The 6,216-nt window shown below is 37.6% G+C and overlaps 1 protein-coding gene across 1 annotated transcript in view; it reads left to right on the top strand.

The window, feature by feature from the left end:
* The first annotated feature begins 376 nt into the window (after positions 1–376).
* DUBAI (Deubiquitinating apoptotic inhibitor) overlaps positions 377–6,216 on the top strand; it is a 378,846-nt gene continuing 373,006 nt past the window's right edge. Inside the window, exon 1 of the mRNA XM_067140455.2 lies at positions 377–1,146. The gene's annotated coding sequence lies outside the window, so the exon portion shown is untranslated. The remainder of the gene's footprint in view (positions 1,147–6,216) is intronic.

Here is a 6,216-nt window from a genome sequence, read left to right as displayed (position 1 = left end):
AGGCTTACTGTAGTTCATGGATTGTAGGTAGATGTTTTATTTTCATTTTTGATCCATATTTTTTGTTGTGATATTTTTGTTGGGTTTTTGTTTATTAGTTTCGCTTTTATGCTACCCGCTATCCCATTTGCACGAGACATTTCTGTTGGTCTACTATTTTAGAAGTCGACGTTCTGATATGCATGAATTTGTTTAGTATTATGTAGCCGTAAAACGTATTTTACAGTAGTATCAAATAATTTAACTAAGTAAGTACACTTTATAGCATTCCGCAGTTAACTAGTCCGAATGTAGTTTGTTCTCTAACAGCCTTCTCTTTACTTCCGTGATACTTGGTGTTAAAGGAAAGTATTCTCATAGTCGTACGGAATTTAAACTCGTCTAGTCATGGCAAGGTGCTCCGTATATGTGGTCTCGGATAGTTTGTGGTAATAATACTTGATCATTGCGATTGATCGTAATAAAGAAGTGGAAGCCTGCATTACATTTGGAAATATCTGTTCCTCTAATTGGCTAATATTTTATATTGACATTGCACTGTATTTTCTGTTTGTTAGCCAACTGCTTTCAGGTTATATATTGTTTCTTACCTATTATGAGTACAGAATGTACATTTCGGAGTGGTCTGTCGGATGGCGGGATAATGTTTATAAGGCATCTTCTTGTTGTGATCAGTAAAGCACGCAACTGGGGAGATAATTTGACAAGACTTGTTTAATCATTCATGAACCTGACTGCGACAGGTCATGGTAATTGTTTCTGTCGCCGGTTATTCTATGTTTTTGTTAACGTGACATTGTTGGTGGACAGCATGATTCGTGTAAATGTTGCTGATAATTATCCATATAAAGTTTTAGACATATTAAAAAATCTTTTAGCAAGTTGTAGATTTTTTGCACTTATTATGTGTTCAGGCTCGCATGATAGTTTCATCGATATGAAAGAAACAAATACTAGATACCTTTGATCGGTATCTTTCGAGTATGGTGTTGAATTCTCAGACAGACTTTTGTCATGTGTGGAAGTGTATTCCCTTTTAATGAGAGTGTATATATTTTATAAGAGTGTTTGCATTAAATTATAAAGCACAATCTGCGTTCGATGGAGGAGATAATTAGTTTCTGATGTGGTATAATACAAGGAAAGGTTTGTACAATTTTCTTTTAAATTTTACGCTGTGTTTGTGTATATTCTCTTATTCCGAAATATCTTCTGGTGCTCATTCTACAATTTAATCGGATTACCAATTGAATAATGATGTTATTTGTTTTATGTCCCACTTACTACATCATTGCTTTACTCAAATACAGTAGAGACAATACGCGACACTTACGGATTTAGCCTTGTTAAAATGGGAGACAATTCGACGGTAGCGCTCCTAGTGACTTGACCTGAAAAGTCGCGCTGAATTCAAATATCAATGGAAATGCATATACGAAAATGGATAAATAAATTACGTCTAGAAAGAAAGTATTATTGAGATATTAACTTCGAAGTTGCTAAAGCAATTCTGGATAAACGAATGAAGAATTATTTGAAAGGTTATTATTTAAAGACTGAAATTATACATATAAACAAGATGTGAAATGGACTGCTGTGAAATGGCTTGATCATTCATTTAGCCTATGCATTACTTTTTTGCTTTAGCATTCCTGCCTGAACTTTTACGGTTAGATTTGTCTTTTTTCTCATTTAAAAACATTGTATCATCATGTTAAGATTTGTCAATAAAAATATCGGCACATTCCTTACACACATGATGCAATGAATTAACATTTAAAAGCTGGACAATTTTCCTCTTAACATGAAGCCTACTAACAGAAAGAAAATCTATAAAAACCCGGCTTTAATCTGAGAAGAGGTATAAAAGAAAGAAAAGTATGAAAATGTTGTCGATAGTGATGCTTTGAGGAATATTTACGTACAATTAGAGTAACAATGTAACATATCCTTGGCAGTATAGTCGAGGATTTTTAAAGTCGCTGGCCTGGAAATGATCTGAACAGATCTTATAATTCTTATACAAGCGTAACGTCCCTTCTTTCTTGTACACTTTATCCAAATCGCTTCTGTGACATTTCAAAACCCATAGATCACACCTACAACAACACATCGGTATTGAAGGTTAACTGCTGCACTATACAATAAAATATGCGTATTATATTTTAAGCCCGTTAAAACATGGGTCGAGCAGGTCAGAAGATTATGAAGTACTATAAAAGTATCCTTGTCACTGTAAGAATATATATGCAAACACAATATTACTTACATTTTCTTGTCACGAGGGTAGCGAAAGAAAGACCGCGCATTCTTCTCTACTTCATAGTACTGCAGCCAAACGCAGCACATACCTTTCCTCTCATGTTGAGAGGAGATATCAAGGAATGACACACGCTACTATTTAATTATGTCAACTCACTGAAAACGCATAAATAACACTAAAAACTTCACACACAAATACACGTGCTCTTATGACACAATCAGTAGTTCTCAGGTCTACCCGCTAGAGAGAGCTCTAATAGCTGTCCCTCGATATCTCGCTGAGTTTACATGTAATATTACATGTAATTTATGTAAATCATCCAAATCTCGCTGAGTGTCGCGTATTGTCTCTACTGTATTTGCTTTACTTCTTGCAGCCCAGTACTCGCTACATTCAGCTGCGCGCGGAACGACTGTTGTTTGTTTACACGCTCGCGGCTTTCTCGGAAGGAACGGTGCTCAAAGCTGCCTACCTCTGTACTGAGGAACTAATGAGTGAGGTGCTTCCATAGCTGGTGGTGGTGATTATTGTTACACGATTGGTCCGGACTGGTTCTTGCTGTGCGGACGGTTAGGATAGGATCTGGACAAGACCATTGGTCTGGACGGTTAGAAGCCACGGAGCGGCCCTAGGCCCCTAGTTTTGTGAGGAAACACGATTGGTCTGGACGGTTAGGATTCTTGCCATGGACAAGACTATTGGTCTGGACGGTTAGGATTCTTGCCGTGGACAAGACCATTGGTCTGGATGGTTAGGATTCTTGCCGTGGACAAGACCATTGGTCTGGACGTTTAGAAGCCACGAAGTGGCCCTAGGCCCCTAATTTCGCGTGGGAACACGATTGGTCTTGACGGTTAGGATTCTTGCCGTGGACAAGACTATTGGTCTGGACAATTAGGATTCTTGCCGTGGACAAGACCATTGGTCTGGACAGTTAGGATTCTTGCCGTGGACAAGACCATTGGTCTGGACTGTTAGGAGCCGCGAAGCGGCCCTAGGCCCCTAGTTTTGTGTGGAAACACGATTGGTCTGGACTAGTTCCTGCCGTGCGGACGGTTAGGACAGGATCTGGACAAGACCATTGGTTTGGACGGTTACAAGCATACCGTTCGCGTTGACTAATGAGAATGCAAGAAGCTACTTTAGCCATGGACAATGGCGGCTGCTGCTCTTTATTAGGTTATAAAAGTAAATATACTTTTGGGAGTGGGTTCCTAGACATCGCAATGAACACATCTCTCCTCAAAAAGGAATTCCAAGTAAGATTTGCATTATTTTCACTTCCTTATAATGTTATGAACGTTGGGCTGCGGGATGTAAAGTTATAGCCTACCCTTACTACTTTGGCATAGTGAATTTGCCGTGCGGTTAGGGTCGTGCGGCTGAGAGTTTGCATTCGAGAGATGGTGGGTTCGATCCCTACTGCTGTCTCTTTAGGACATTTTCCTCTGCAGTAGTTGGTAACAAAATCTGTCTCTTCATCGGTGGTAATGACTCCTTAATCTTCAATATCTCAGCCAATGCCCGTGATCCATGGCAGAAGCAATGGGTGATGGCTCCTGGACCATTACTTTAGGTTATAAATGTAAATATATTAATATGGGCGGGGGTGGGTTGATGCCTGGCAAGCATAATGAACACATTAGTTTCTGTGTTGCTATTCTTACCTAGAAGAAATGATTCTGGAGGTGCGATGTAATGGTCCAGGCGCCATTATCCACTGCTTCTGCCACGGATCATGGTCATTGGCCAAGATATCAAAGATTAAGATTAAGTAATAAGAATCTTGTAAAACCAATTTGCAAAACCTCGCGGAAATCTGTGAAGATAAGACTTTTTGCCGATAGTCAGGGGAGGAATATTGCTACAGAACTAATTGGAAACAGTAAGCATGATGTTTCTGCTGTGATTAAGCCTGGTGCAAATTTTAATGACATAACCTCTGAAAGTCGAAAATACTGTGAAAATCTGGGAGCTACGGGGGTTGCAGTTTATTTAGCAGGGACTAATGACGTGGGAAGAAATAATGCAAGAGGAATGATCTCTTCCCTCAGATCGAGACTACAGGAGTTACATCACACCAATGCTGTGGTATTTTCTGTTCCTCACAGACATGATCTCCCGACATGGTCTTGTGTTAACAAGGAGGTAAACAAGGTTAATGAAGAACTTTTGAAAATATGTTGGTACTTCAAGAATGTAAAATATGTAGATATAAGTAATTTGGGAAGAAGATTTTATACCTGTCATGGTCTGCACCTAAATAGGTTGGGAAAAAGGTATGTTGTAAATAGTATAATAGAGTTTGCTAATTCAATTCAAGATGTGGAATGTGTACCTGATCCCATTCCTCTAAAAAACTAGATAAAGTGACCGATATAGGCCTGTCTGTCATGCTAGAATCGAGGAATGGTATTATACTACTCATGGTAGTCTATATAGGTTAGGTTCTTTAGAACTCATGGTAGTCTATATAGGTTAGGTTCTTTTAAAACTGTATTGGGGAATAGTGTTAATGTGCAAGGTACACAGACTAGGTTAGATTCTTATCAGATCACTAAAATCAATGAACCTGTAGAAACAAAAATATCTACTAGTAGGCCTATTGTGGAAAATGACATCCAAGATACTAAGAAAGCAGCAAGGTTAGTTGAACACTTTAGAGGATACTATCAAAATGTAAATGGACTTCGAAGCAAACTAACTGAACTTAAAATTATTCATGTTTAGCTGACTATGACTTCATGGTATTAACTGAAACAAACTTAAGTGATGAAATTTGTGATGTGGAACTCGGACTCAAAATGTATTCAATTTTCAGATATGATAGGTCTTCTTTAACGAGTACGAAGGCATCCCATGGAGGAGTAATGATCTGTATTAACAAGAGGTTTAAACCTACTCTTTTACCGTGCATTAACATAGTTGAACAGTTGTGTCCCTGACTTTTAACACCACAAAATTAATCATTGGTGCTGTATACATTCCACCCAAGTCTCCTGTCCAAAAATATTTCGAACATTGCAGTGCTGTTGAAAAAATTATGTCAAATCTTGACAACCATTTATTGCTCATTGTTGGTGACTACAATCTACCACATCTTAATTGGATAGTAAATGAAGAAACATCTTCTGGCCTTATGTCAGTAGGTAACCACACTATGCAGTCCAGTTTAGTTATAGACACTTTTTCTTATCTCTGTTTAAATCAGTTTAATGCTATGCCAAATTTTCTAAATCACTTTCTTGATTTGGTTTTCAGTAACTCCAGTGCCATTGAAGTAAAATCTAGTAATGAAAGCATTCTCCCCCTCGATAGACACCACCCAGCATTAGAGATTTCTTTACCCATAAATGAGCTATACAATTCCTTGCCTGCTGATAGTTTTTTTTTTACTTTTTAAATGGTGACTATAATGGACTAACTTATTATCTGTCACATTTCAGCTGGGAGGAGATATTTCAAAATGTATCAATTGATAAAGCAGTAGAAATCTTCTATTCAGTACTACGTTATGGCATGGAACTTTACATCCCTATATGGAATTTTAAGACTCCCAAATTCCCAAAGTGGTTTAATCATAAATTGAAGTCCCTGATTATTGAAAAGAAGAAAGCACACAAGTGATACAGGTCTCAGTAGTGATTATCAGCATTTCTCAAAATTAAGAAATGAATGCAAGTCTTAATCTAAATCTTGCTATACAATGTATGTCTCCAACTGTGAACGAAGTATTACTTCCAATCCACAGAAATTCTGGCAATATCTAAGTTCTAAAAGGTCATGTAGTAATATTCCTTCAACAATGCATCTTAATGAAGTTACAGCCGATACTGGAGAAAATATTGTCAGTCTTTTTGCTAACCACTTTTCATCCATTTATTCTTCTTATCAGAATAGTAGTAGTATGTCATATGATTATCCTTTCTCTGTCAATCTATCAGTTATAAACA

This window comes from Anabrus simplex, chromosome 2, assembly GCF_040414725.1.
Source record: "Anabrus simplex isolate iqAnaSimp1 chromosome 2, ASM4041472v1, whole genome shotgun sequence".
Taxonomy (NCBI): Eukaryota; Metazoa; Arthropoda; class Insecta; order Orthoptera; family Tettigoniidae; genus Anabrus; species Anabrus simplex.
This window is presented reverse-complemented; position numbering and strand designations above follow the sequence as displayed.